This window comes from Macrobrachium nipponense, chromosome 23 (genome assembly GCF_015104395.2).
Source record: "Macrobrachium nipponense isolate FS-2020 chromosome 23, ASM1510439v2, whole genome shotgun sequence".
Lineage (NCBI taxonomy): Eukaryota > Metazoa > Arthropoda > Malacostraca > Decapoda > Palaemonidae > Macrobrachium > Macrobrachium nipponense.
The window spans coordinates 74,805,809-74,821,466 of NC_061090.1; positions in this window are offsets into that span (position 1 = coordinate 74,805,809).

The following is a 15,658-nucleotide window of genomic DNA, read 5'->3' on the forward strand; positions in this document are numbered from 1 at the left end:
TAAGGAAAATATTCATTCTGTGGGAAGGTACGTATTTCCCCGTTAGAATCACGATAACTACCCGCCATAGAGAATTCCTTTCCGGAAAATCCACCCAAAGGCTTGTTGATGTCTCCCCATCTCGGAATACATTGCTTAAGTGGCCAACTCACATATTTAAAAATTCTTATTTTTATCTGACGGTGTCTTATCAGTTTACTTTATGTGTTAAACAGTGCATGTTTAATATAGTCAAACTCAACGTGTTATCTTCCACCCAACTGTTTATTGTTTAATTACTTTTCCAGATTCTTTGTTTACACTCCCCTCCATAACAATTATTTTTTGTGTCAGTCCTCCTTACGCTACTGCTGTGGGTAGGTGTCTATTTTTTTCTGCATTGGCTCTTGGCCCTTTCACTGTTGTTCTGTTTTTTTTTTTTTTTTTTTTTTTTATTCTGTTTTTATTCGTTATTTATTAGATAGGTTTTAATTATTGTTTTCGTAAACTTTTAATGTGTATACACAATTGATGTGTAATCGTAATTTCAGCCCGAAAGATGTATCAAGCTTATATGAAACATTGGCGCGTAATAATTTGTCCGTGTCTTAATACTTTTATGCTGAATTGACCTGCTGGACTGCGATTCGCTGGCACCATGAATTTCGGAAGCGTCGTTTTTGTCGTCCTGTTTCTCCTCCACCTTTGTTCCTGGGGAGTGGAGGATTTCCTCTCGCTAATACGAGCGGGGTACGATCCATAGCTTTTAGCCAATTGCCGCTCCTTGGAGAGACACGCCAAGAAGTACAACAAAATTAACCTCAACCTCAACTTTTTTGAAATATTGTCAGTTCAATAATATCGCCCCTAAGTTTATAAAGTTGAAAGTTTACAAAGCTTCCCTGTACATCTCTGAGTTTCACACTGATGCTACTAAGAACCTCCTTGAGCTGGAAATACATTCAAAGACCAAGGAACTTAATTGCGCACATGACCAAATTGTGAGATTCAGGACTGGTTACTCAATTCGCTGACATTATTGGACTATCAATTTTAACCATTTATTTAATACGGCCATTTGCTCCTTTGTTCGGATCGTTGAAAACAGACATTTCAGAAAACTTAGAAACTTATTATTTGATAATAAAGTTCATTCTGTGTTCAATTTTGCAAACGAATACTTCCAAAGAGAGAGGAATATCTAATTTCCTTAGGATTAGACTTTTGCCTTCCCAACCTTCGCCCAAATTACCAACAATTCTTTTTGCCTCTAGGAATTACTTTTTCAGAAAATAATTAATCTTCCCCTTTGCAAAAACATAGTTTTTAAGATCACAATTCTCAGCCCTCGCCCACAGCTCTTTTGATAATCTTAAAACTAGATGGGCTCCTTTTTTTTTTTTTTTTTTTTTTTTTTTACCAAGAATGATTATGACATTTTGAAAAACCTAGCCAAAGATAAACATGTAATAATTACCCGGCCAGACAAAGGTAAAGGTACAGTCATCCTTGACAGACATGCTACATACAAAAAATGAATGACATTTTAAACGACTCTTCAAAATTTACTAAAGTTTTCGACTCAGACTTTTACAATATAAAATCAACAGATTTCTGAGAATACTAAAACATAACAAAATAATAGATGAAAATGCGTATCAGGACCTTTTTGTAACAGGATCTACATATGGAATAATGTACGGACTGCCAAAGATAGACACGAAAGGAATTCCTCCATTAACATTGCTAGCTACAAACGCGCCAAATTTCTTGCCCCTTTACTCCAACCACTGACTCACAACAAGTACACACTAATGAAGTCGGCTTCTTGAAAGATGACATTATAACGCAGGATTCAGATCTGTACATGGCGAGCTTTGATGTGGAATCTGCATTTATAATGTTCCCGTTATTGAGACTGTCGACATCATTTTGGACAGGCTATTTCCCACTGGCGATTCCTCGTTTAACAATTTTAATAGAACCCAATTTAAGATGTTTTTAGAATTAACCGTGCTGGACGCGCCCATTGTTTTAATAATACGACTTTTAAGCAGACTAAAGGGATGGCCATGGGGACACCTCTGGGTCCTACTTTTGCTAACATATTTAGGTGCTCCCTTGAGGAGCGATCTCTAGATGCTGGTTCCTTTCTTGAAAATGTAAACAACCAACACCATAACATTAGATTTACGGTTGAAATAGAGACACAGAATTCACTTTCGTTCCTTGATGTGAGGATATCCAAGGACCAGTATGGCTTTGATATCGGTATTTATAAAAAAACACATTTACTGGCTTGGGGACCAATTTTTACAACTCATGTTTTTTATAACTTTAAGATGGATTCCCTATCAACTCTCCTCCATAGAGCCATTAATCTAACATCAAGTTGGTTTACCTTTCACACTGAAGCTACTTTCCTTGCTGATTACTTTATGAATAATTATTTCCCTCCAGCAAATTTTCATAGATGCCTTAATAAGCTACTTGACTTGAAATTCAATCCACCCAAGTAGCCCATAGTGTCCCTAAGCTCCGTATGTTCTCTAGATTTCCCTTCCTATAAAACAATAAGTTTAGAAAAAATGCATTAGACTATTCTATGAACAATTACCTGTCCTTAATTTAAAACTAATTCCTATAAACCCCCGAAATATCGGCTCACTCTTCTAAGTTAAGGATATGATCAGCCACCTGTTTGCCTCTGGTGTAATTTATAATTAATCGTCCCAGATGTGATCTCGGCTCTTGCATCGGATGCACAAGGAAGCTGCTAAAAGTTTGTATTTCCTCTCATCAAGGAATTAGCTATAGAACCGGTTGTCATCTATCAAATGCCGAACAATATAACATAAGAAATCATAGTAAAAGTTGCAAAACACACATAGATGCCAGTTAATATTGTAGCAAGAAACCGACATATAGACGTGCTAACTAACCTTGAATTAATTACGATTAAGATAACTGTAGCTACTCTTAACCACCAGTCATCTTCCAACCAACTGTTTATTGCCTAATCACTTTTCCAGATTCTTTGTTTAACACTCCCCTCCATAAAAATATTTTGTCAGTCCTCCATACGCTACCGCTGTGGGTAGGTGTCTTTTTTTTTTATTGGCTCTTGGCCCTTTCACTGTTCTGTGTTTCTCTTTTTATTCTGTTTTTATCCTTTATTTATTAAATAGGTTTTTAATTATGGTGTTGGTGAAAATTTAATGTGTATATCTTTAATTACTTATGTACAACTAATATGTAATCGTAATTTCCGCCTGGATAAAGGAGAGAACGTGTCTCTATACTCCATGCTTTCCTATGAGTAATTGTTCCTATCTTTGTCTACACACATATATATATATATATATAGATCCTATTCTATATATATATATATATATATATATATAATATATATAGTAATATATATATATATATTTTATCATGATATAATAGATATATAATAGATATTATATATATATGTTCTGTGTGTGTGGTGTGTGGTATGTTGTGTGTGTGTGTGGTGTGTACGTGTTTTATGTAATACATATATATGACGTACATATATACATACATACAATTATATTATATATAATATTATAGATATATAGATACATATATAGATTATATATATATATATATATTTATAGATATAGATATATATATATATATGTGTGTGTGTGTGTGTATATATATATATATAATATAGTATATACTATTATCTATAATGATATATACAGTATATATATCATATATATATATATATATATATATATATATATATATATATATATATATATATATATATATATATATATTTTTTTTATATATATATATATATATATATATATATATATATATATATATATATATATACATATATATATATATATATATATATATTATATATATATATATATATATATATATATATATATATATATATATATATATGTATGTTCGAATTTTCGGATTTCACGCACCTTTTTACCTTTTTATGTGGTGGGTTTTGTGATTTGTATATATATATATATATATATATATATATATATATATATATATATATATATATATATATATATGTAAAGTTGAAAGTTGAGTCTACAATTTTAAGCTAATACTGAATACCAGAGAAGTTAACAGAGCTTTATATACCAAAACAGAAGGGGGGTTAGGGTTACAGTTTGTTAATCTGGGCAGTGTATTGTCCCAGTATAATCCAGGATGGAGATTTACAAAAGTTATTGTTCAAATTTCCGGTTTTCACTCCTCTTCTTATGCGGATTTTGTGATGTTCAAGATTGAATAAATTCTAATAAAAACACTAAATTGCATATTAGAAATATAATGGATTCGCCACTATGATGTCACATTCAAGAAGGTCACAGAACTTTAAGAAATATTATTTTAAAAGCATATTATCAAAAAGGATCATTCATCAGCAAAAACGAACCGACCTTCTGGTACAAAGTACTGGATACTTAAGAACAACAACGAAGAAAGTTGAAAGTATAAAAGTAAACCATTTAGACAAAAATGGTTTGGTGTAGAAAGACGTATTTAATACAGGAAAAAGCAGTTTAAATGTGGGTGTTTCCAATAAAACTGAATCAGTTTAACTATTTCGTCGGCCAATAAAAAATAATTTTTTCATTTTAATTTCAGTTTTACATATTTTGGCATCATTACGTGAATTGCATAGTTCGGGGTTTGACATCCTGGTCTCCATAGGGCGTGGGCTGCGTTGGCTCATCGTTTAAGTTGTAGAATTTTATCAACATTTTCATTTTTTCATGTTACCAAAAAAATTAAGGACTCGTCACCACTCCTGAGTTGTTGAAATTGGGTGCAGTGCCAAATTTTGCTGCTGCCACTTTTGGGGTAGGGGAAACAAATTTAAATAACTATGGACTGGAGTTTCACAGGGTAGTAAGTGAATGACCTTCCAAAATTATTGTATAGGCAGTATGGCATATACGTGAATATATCTATAATAGGGTCAACAGAGGTCAAAAGGTCATAGATTTTAGAGAATGTCTAAAACCTGACATTCCATTGTGCTGTAAAATTGAGCTAAAATTGTTCAGCTAGCAGCCTACAATATGCTTGAAAGACATCCCTTTGCGCATTTAACCCACTAATGTTCAATAATTTTCCAAACTAGGGGTTATGTGACATGTGGCAAGAGGTCGTGTCTCAAAAATGCAAGTAAAATTGGTAGTTCTGAAGTGGTAACAGCATAAATGGTTATATGCAACGTATTACACAACAAATCAGTAACTGGCATGAAGTTGATGCTTTATTAGTCTCTTTTTATTAGTCAACTATATATGATTCACTTCATAATATGGAAATTAGAGCCATACAAATATCAACAAATGTAAAAAAAAAAAAAGTTAAGCATTGCATAATTGATCACTCAGGAAACTCACCAATCTAATATGTCTGAAGGGCAACATCCGCATGAAAAGTTTCGTGGATATGGATCTCCGATTGATATTTTTCTTCAAGTCTATTTGTTTCAGCATTGAAGCTCTATCTATCAATATCGGGAAGACAAAATGAATAGTGGCACCATTTGCTACTCAAGTAAACTGCACACAAACAATAGCAACGCATCAACACAAATGAATTTGAAAATGTATAAATGTTGCGTGCAATAGGTAAGCAACATTTTACCATGTCATTAAATGAACTAAAGAGTTAGTAACGTTTCACAGTGCATTTTCAGTGTGTCCCATTTTTTAAACAGTTGTTTAGCCTACTAACGTGACTACAATAGGCTATTATTATCCAGTGATAAATCACCTGACCAGTACCATCCAAAAGTGCATCAGGATGTAAAACAAAGTGCACAGATGTAGCTGTCCGGAGATACACAATCACAGCTTTTGACACATGGAGGTGTACACTATACTATGGAAAAACCCAAACACCTATAACGACCACATAGTTATGATAGACTTATTTCATCCAAGTATGTGCCTACTTGGATACGGTTGGCAAGAGGATGGATGGTTCAGATTTTTTCAAAATCTTGCTTGAATCAGGAATAGCTAAGGGTCTTGAAAGGATGCTGCACAGAAAGTTCAAGAGCTTAAAGGTGGAGAAAGATTTCCATTACTGAACCTGCCAGATAAAATTGATGCTAAAAGCGGCCAACCTATGGCTGAGTACACTAAATCCTGCCTTCAGGTCAGGAATGGCACTCTTTGGAAGACTACTGCACTTTGGGTGGCTTATACATATTACATTTGCCCTTTTCAAGTCTGAAAACAAATGACTTATACCTTTATGAAGTGTGCCTAAGCATGAAGCTGATTTTTCGTACTTGACCTTGTTTTCTATGCATTTGGCTAACATCAAGACGTCACACCCATGAGCAACAGGATTGCTGCAGCATGGTGCCATTAGCATTGCCCGGTCCTGCATTCCAGGAAATCAATGCCCTGTCAACCAGACCATCGAAGAAACCTTTATGAAGCATGCAAAGCCACATGCTGGAGTGGGTAGAAGCAGTACCGGTGCATCTGGTTTGTTAGGCAACTATGAAGCTTACAGGTGCTGGGAAAAACTTCACATGAGAGATCCTGGTATCTAAATATGATGCTTTAGATGGGGAATATAGGAGGCATATCAATCAGGGACAACAGGTATCATAATTCCTGACAATCCCAAGTTCGAAAGCATGAGAATACCACAGTGAAAGTAATAAATGCAGTGGAGAGTTGCCTTAACTCATTTGAAGTTGAAGAACATGGGTTGATCTGCATCCTGTCTGATACTCCTGTACCACCTAATATTTCGAGGGACATTAAAACTGCAGAGTAGAGAGGAAAACAAGCCAAAGATGAGTTCATAAATGACAAACTAAAAAAAAATGAGAATTTCTTTGTTCCACTGACTAAACAGAAGCTAAAAATATTAGCAGATGTTAGCAAGAAGGAACATGTCAAGATCATTAACAACAAAAATACTGAGTATAGGCAACAGAGAAATATGGCATTCAAGTTATTGGTCAAGTCAAAGGCACAACCAGTGAACTGGACTTTTTGCAAAAATTATCGCCATCAGCCAATGGACAGCATATGGGAACCTTCTGAATACAGGCAAAAGCAAGGGGGTGACACAATCTAGTAAAAGATACAGATGTATCTGTTCCCCCTGACCAGGACACAATGAATATCGAGGATAGGAATGCCATCTTCCACTCGTTGAAGGATATGCCAAGAGCATTTAAGGAAATCTGTCAAGATATCCTGTCAATTACCACAACCAGAAAACAGAGAGTGATATTCAGCATGGATATTTATATGCAGGAATCCATCAAGTCCAAGGAAAGATCATTATGTGAGTGCAGAAAAAATCAAATAGTTCAGGGAGAGAATATCAGACAACCAGAAAACTGGAAAGAATCCCCAAGAAACAATAACAAGAAACAGCTGGTAGAGTTGCTCCTCAGTGTCTGGTGCAGTAACAACAGCATCACAAAGATACAAAATAAGAAGATAATCACAGTCTGTGAGTGGAAGGTCTATGAACTGAAAACAAAAGGCAAAAAAGTTACAGCATTTGAAATCCCATCTCTCAAGTCAAGTCAAGAGGAAACAGATGCACAAGTAATTATGTGCTCCTCCTATACTGAAGACCACAGATATTTTGTGCATACCTGATGTCCAGGCATTAATATCTTTTCATCTAACTATACAACATATCAAAGTTAAAGGTACATCAGCTTTTTGACACAGGCACTGGTAATGAGAGATGCTTGATTGATATCAGTAACCTATCAAAACAACTCCCTTCCAACTATTGTGCTACCCTGCTTGGCCTACATGCTTATACACTAGATGTGACAAGATCAGTTCGTTCAAAGGTATTGGCAAAGTGAAATCACTGACTTCAGAAAAAACCTAGTAGGTATCAGGAAGAATTCAAATGTCGTTATTCCTGGGAGATTACTGATGACCAATTCCCCAGTCTTGATAAATTCACATGTACAATCGTCTGTAGGAATATAAAAACCCAGAAGTTGACTGCCATAGCTACATAATGCTTGCTACAAAATGCACTGGCCCAGGAAATTTGTTGGCGTTAAAGACATATATTGATCTTTCAGCATTTCCTCCACCAGAAGATTGTCTTTAGGAACACACCAGGAGAGTGAATTATCAAGCATGAATATGGGAGAGAGCTCCCTCTCCAAAGCCTGAAGTCCCCATCCAACTATGGATCATGGATGGATGTTAAACAACATAAGACTGGAACCCCGGCCGGTGGTTTAAGGGAACTCCGTTGTCCTCAATGACTGACATACTCTAAAAGGTCATAGATGAGGAGGGTGATATATCTGAAGAAAGTGAAAGTGACAACAATTATTACGGTGGCATTGACCACAGCAACAGTGACAACACTGACATGGATTAAACACCTGGTTGGAAATGTGGCATGGCCATTGTATTTCATGCAATAACTGTTAATGTGATGTTCTTCCTTTGTTGACCTTTGTAGGGGTGCAATTTCTATATTTTGAAGTGAATTATATAAATCATAGTTATAAATACACTAATAATGTATCAGCTGCATTGCAGCTGTTGATCTGCTGTGGCATACATTACCTATAATCATTCATCCTGTAACAGCTACAGAACTGCCAACTTTCCTTTCATTATTTTAAACAACCTATGTTTGGAAAATAATCAAACATTTGTTGGTTAAATAAGCAAAAGGATATCTCTGGAGCATATTGTACTGCTAGTTGAATAATATTCTAGTTCAATGCTGCAGTGGCTACATTGAATGTTAGATTTTAGGGATTCCCAAAAAATATTGTGACCTTTTGACCTCTGTCAAGCCCATTATAGATAAATTTGCATATCAGACCATACCCCTCCATAGAGTGGCTTAAGGAAAGCACATTTTTAGGTCATTCACTTTTCTGTTTACATTTCGCCTACCCCAAAAGTGGCAGCAGCAAAATTTAGTGTCGAAACCTATATTTTCAGTGGAAACATAAAAAAATTACAATACAGCTCAAATACTACATCTTCAAGCAATTTTGTCAATTTTAGGTGGTAGGTTAATAATAATAATAATAATAATAATAATAATAATAATAATAATAATAATAATAATAATAATAATAATAATAATAATAATAATAATAATAATAATAATGTGGCGCCGTGGAGGAGTGGGTTAGGCCGTCAATAGACTTAAGTCAAGTTAAGCAACATTGGCTCTGGTCAGTCGTTGGATGGGTGACCGCTCTCCTCGGCGTTGATTCCTTGGGAAAGGATCTTTACCATAATTTCCTCAGTCTACTCAGCTGTAAATGAGTACCTATCCCTGATGGGGTCGGGTCCAGCTATGGGTTAAATAGCAAAACTCAGCAATGATGGAAAGAAATGAAGGATTAAACGACAACGACGTAAATGGAACCTCTGGCAACAGAGGAGCTTCGTCCGGCAACCAGGTATTCAACCCAATTGAAGGGGAAGACGGTCAGGTACTTGGAGGTCGTCATCCAGCAACTGATCACCACAACGACAATAATCAACAGCCTGAGATTGGAGCTACAGAGGCAAAAAGGAAGAAATGGACAAGAGAAGAAAATAAGGAAATATGGAGATGCTACATCAGAAGCAACCCGACGGAGAGAGGATATAGAAGAAGATTGGTCAACATCTGGAATGAGAGGAATAACACCCCCCAAACAGAGCAGAGGCTGGCAGACCAAGCAAGGAACATAAAGAAAAAGAACTGGCTCTCCCCAACAGAAAGAGAAGAACTGGAAAGGAAAATGTCACACGACAACGAATTACACGAAGACGAACTGAGAGATGATGCCACAGAAGACGACAGGGAGGATGAGGTATCAAACAACGACACACGAAGAAACACCGACGAAGTAACGGAGAGGACGGAATGGGTAGAAAAGATTAGACAATGGATGGAGCCAGATACAGAGAGAACAAAGATCCCCTCCATGAAAGCCTACAACACCAGAAATTAAGGGAGAAAACAAGTGAGGTCAATGAAATACTGGGCATATACAGACACCAGTATCACCAGTAATCACAGAAACAAATAACTTGACATATGCAGGAGCAAGATTAGTAGCAGAACTGATGGGAATTCGAACACCAACACCACCAGCACAACCAACCCAACAGCAACCAAAACAGCAACCTCCTTGGAAAAGGCGCCTGGAAAAGCAAATCATGGTGATGAGATCTGACTTGAGTAAACTGAAAGAGATGGCAGAAAAAAGGCTAAGAAGCAAGAAAATAAGGGAGGAACTCAACGAGAAATACAAAGTACAAGAGAGGGGACTAAACAACATAATAGAAGATGTAAAACAGAGGCTTAAGGCCAAAGCACATAAGATCCAACGGTACATGAACAGGAATAAGGGATACCAACAGAACAAACTATTCGGAACCAACCAGAAAAGACTATACAGCCAACTAAGAGGGGAAGACAACCACCCAGAAATTCCCGAAGCCTCTGGGAATTTCTGGGAAAACATATGGAGCAATCCGGTATCACACAACAAACATGCAACATGGCTCCAGGAAGTCAAGGAAGAAGAAACAGGAGAATAAAACAAAGATTCACAGACATCACGACAGACACAGTCCAGACACCAACTAAAGAAAATGCCAAACTGGAAAGCCCCAGGTCCCGATGAAGTCCATGTAAACAGAGGCTAAGGCAAAGCACATAAGATCCAACGGTACATGAACAGGAATAAGGGATACCAACAGAACAAACTATTCGGAACCAACCAGAAAAGACTATACAGCCAACTAAGAGGGGAAGACAACCACCCAGAAATTCCCGAAGCCGAACCAAGTAAGAGACTCTGGGAAAACATATGGAGCAATCCGGTATCACACAACAAACATGCAACATGGCTCCAGGAAGTCAAGGAAGAAGAAACAGGGAGAATAAAACAAAGATTCACAGACATCACGACAGACACAGTCAGACACCAACTAAAGAAAATGCCAAACTGGAAAGCCCCAGTCCCGATGAAGTCCATGTAAAACAGAGGCCTTAAGGGCAAAGCACATTTAAGATCCAACGGTACAGAACAGGAATAAGGGATAGATACCAACAGAACAAACTAATTCGGACCAACCAGAAAAAGACTATACAGCCAACTAGAGTGGAAGACACCAGACCCAGAAATTCCCGAAGCCGAACCAGTAAAGAGAGGACTCTTGGGAAAACATGAGCAATCCGGTATTCGGAACAACCACACATGCCAACCAATGGCATATCCACACAACAAACATGCAACATGGCTCCAGGAAGTCAAGGAAGAAGAAACAGGGAGAATAAAACAAAGATTCACAGACATCACGACAGACACAGTCAGACACCAACTAAAGAAAATGCCAAACTGGAAAGCCCCAGGTCCCGATGAAGTCCATGTAAAACAGAGGCTTAAGGCCAAAGCACATAAGATCCAACGGTACATGAACAGGAATAAGGGATACCAACAGAACAAACTATTCGGAACCAACCAGAAAAGACTATACAGCCAACTAAGAGGGGAAGACAACCACCCAGAAATTCCCGAAGCCGAACCAAGTAAGAGACTCTGGGAAAACATATGGAGCAATCCGGTATCACAACAACAAAGCATGCAACATGGCTCCAGGAAGTCAAGGAAGAAGAAACAGGGAGAATAAAACAAAGAGATTCACAGACATCACGACAGACACAGTCAGACACCAACTAAAGAAAATGCCAAACTGGAAAGCCCCAGGTCCCGATGAAGTCCATGGATACTGGCTCAAAAACTTCAAGGCCCTACACCCAAGAATAGCAGAATAATAATAATAAAAATAATAATAATAATAATAATAATAATAATAATAATAATAATAATAATAATATATTGGAAGGAGGCTCTCTTTCAAAAAAAGTCTTATTGAAAGATATTGCTGCATCAGCTGCATTTAACATGCAAATAGTCTTCTCTATTTTTCTAATAATTGCTTTCTCTCTGCTATTGCAACTGGCGAGCATTGTACTGATATTACTCATCAGGAGTCAATTTCAGGGATATTGATTGCAAATTTGTTTGTCACAATAAATAGATAAACAAATAGGTCAAAATATGACGAATTAGTGGTCAACGTTTCTCTCGGTATCATCCGAGCATGATCGCAGCAGTGGGTCAGAGCAGATTGTAGGTGCTGTCAGGATATACTAAATATATAGTGGTATGTTAGCAGGGGGTCAACCGCTAGGTAAGTTTTCATTGGTTGGTGGTGCAATGCGTTCCTGCTATTGGTTGGAGGAAGTTTCCTTCAAGACACTTCTCGTCATTGAAGGTCGCACTGTTGCAGCCTAGCGGACCGTCGAGGCTGGGGCATGAATTCCCTGAGCGTTGTGTCACGACGGCTCGCGTTGTCATTGGCTGCTGAGCTGCTTGTCTCATCTGGTATTCTTTGATCGGGGGTATCGCTCGGTCTGGTATTACTTGTACTATTATTCATACACATAAGTCTCCTAAAGTTGGTGGGGAGGAAGAGCACTTCCTGAGTCGTATTCAATGAGGGCTTTACTTGCTGTATGAGGAGTGCCTCGAGCAATCGCAAACGTCGCTGGTCAGGAGCCCTTCCTATCATCTTAATTTTCTTGATAATATTGTCGCAGGAGATAGCTTCCTGGTTTGCTGTCATGATATGGTTTTTAATTGCTCCTTCTTGTGCATGGCAGGAAATCCTCTTGGACAGTCTCATAGAGGTCATACCAACGTAAGAGTCGGGACGTCCACGACGGGGCATAAGAATTGGTAGACTACGTTCGACTGTTTCAAGAGGGATCTTGCGGGGAGGGTTGGGGGGTTGGGGTCGGGTTGTTCTTCATAATAAGGTCCCGGGTGCATAGAATTTGGAAATAAATTACAAGTTCGAGTTCTTTGTTGGCTTCGGTAGGATTCACATTCTCTTTGATGATTTTTCTCAAAGCTTCTTCGTCCTCACGGTGACGTGCGTGCATTCTAGCTTTGTAATACAGCTTGATCTTATCATGGGGGTGTGGCTGAGGTCTCTCACTCTTGCCGTACCACTGATCCAACGCTGTTCGGACTTTTTTTATCAATAAGTCGATTCGGATACCCGTTATTAACGAGCATCTAAGTGACTCGGGCGAGTCTTTGTGAGTGCCCTGGCAGGAAGAACAGTCAAAATCGTGTTTAACATAGCGTTCATAAAAAAAGGTGCTCCAAAAGAAAGAGGACACTAGTGAAGTATGCGCTTCTCTAAGGAGTACATGAAAAGGGGAGTGCCCATATACAGATTGCCTTTTAAAATAGAGCCCAATAACAAAAAAACAGACATAACTCCTTGGAGGGAGATTATAGATATAAGTTGTTCATAATTGAGAACATCCTGCGCCAACCTCTTGGAACTTGAATCCGAGCTCTTGAGACACATTGAAGTCAGTTTCCTCCTCAGTATTACCTCGATGTCCCGTAGAAAGTGAATCGATGACCATGACCACAACGAATTAGTTCTTTGGAATCTTTTTGTATCATTATTCATTGCAATTTCGTCTCTGCCTTCGTGGCTGCAACTATCTGTTTGTCAGAAAACGTTACAAAGGACTGAATTTCGCGCATCAGAGAATAGAAAACCAAAAGTGATCTATGAATGTCCTTTTATTCAGTCATGTTTATTGGTCGATTAGTTCGTTATAGGAGGCAATTTCACAACTTGCCTTTGCAAATAAAACAAATTTATGCTTGTGCTTGATCATAATGTGGTTTTGTTGTCATGCATTCATACTATGTGTGTGTGCATTACAAGTAAAGTATGCATAACGAATGAAGAACAGCACTATGCCGGTGAAATCTATAATGAGGAGAATATAGAGGCCGTGATCTTATAAGTCTGAGGCCATTTTAACCAACCTATAATTCTACGCGGGATACATGAGCATTATGAATTCTCCTTTGTTATATTTTATGTCTTTGTGAGTGTTTGCTTAACATTTTATCATGACTGAACTAACCAAAAGTAAAGAATCCACTAACATTGATAATATGTGGTGAATTGCTGACAGACATCGGAAAAGCTACTGAAAAAAAAAAAACAGAAAAAAAAAAAACTGTGGGAAACATCATGGAATGGATGGCCTTCGCCAACGTTGAAACATATCCTAGAATATTCCCGTGAATCTGGAATGATGCCGTAGAACAGAAAATATCCTCGCGATCTCCATCAGCTCCTGTGACGTCCTTCACTTACCAAATCATTTCCAAGCCTATTGGGATTTTACGTCAATTTGTGAGGGCTAAAACTTCAAGATTTTAGGACTTCATTTATTTGCAAATAATTGGTTCTATGCTTCATTCGATCTATCTCTTGAGAAACCTTTCTTTCAGAGATACCACCACCCAGGCCTCTCCATTACGTCGGAATTCCTACCCCCAACAAATAGATAAATAAGTAACATCCCATTACCCTTCCGTTTTCTATCCCAAAAACAAATGCACCATTGCCTTTCAATTTATTTCCCTTTGGCTTTCGAAACTTTGCCTATGACTGCCAGTATTTAGTTTGTTTTTAGTCCAAAAATTTCTAATAATTTCTTTATCGTGACGCAGAACTTTTATGGTGAGGTAATCTATGATTACAAAAGGTTCGCAAATCTTTTATGCATAAGTTTCGCTCTTTCATACTCATATTGAAGTCGTCGAAACACAGTATGGCGGTTCTCTCTCTCTCTCTCTCTCTCTCTCTCTCTCTCTCTCTCTCTCTCTCTCTCCGCTATTTAACGATACAGAGTCACTTTAAAGAAATGACTCTCCTACTCTTTTTAAGGGCCCAGTTCCTCGTTCTAGGAGTTTTCTGACCCCCCCCCCCCCTCCCCCCCGGCCGTCATTCCCTCTCCCCTGAATACCGGTTATTAGGAGAGAGAGATAGAGAGAGAGAGGCGCGCGCGATAGAGAGAGAGAGAGAGAGAGAGGTGTTTATGAATACTTGGTCCATAATGTCTTGAATCCGATGCATATCGGTAACGAACTGACCCGCTAATAACTTGCCATTTAAGGGCTGCGCACAGGAAGAGATAAATTTTGCCTTGAGGAGGTCACATCAAGTGAAGAGAATGATAGACGACGATAAATGGGATAAACTTGAACATAGATCTAAAGTTATGCGTAAAGTAAGAGATACTTCATAACACAATTAAATTATTCATGTATAGATTCATATTCCCAGTTCTTATGGCGTGAGTCATATTAACTAGGTTGAATAGGCTACTATGATTTTACTTAGCATCCTCGCGTAGAGATCGTTATGTAAAATTGCAATTTTATTCTGTTGTGAAGTGGTTTGATTACATGGTCCCAAATATGGGGTATAATTCAGCAAAAAAAAAAAAAAATCTCAGCGGTGAGAATGATTTAGATTCTTATTATATATTTCCAGGAAACACTTCGTATCGTTATCCAGTGGTATATTTTGCATGTGGACAAAATATCGTTCTTTGTGACGCCGTACAGACCTCCATTAGTCTCTAACAAGCACCTCAGAGCTTCATAATATCCTACAATACAGTTTACTTCCCTTTTAGGGGACAAAGTATTCATAAGTAAATGATTGATGTCAATAATCTTATTGCAATAATGTACCAAACACGGCCGAGCGATGTATCGATG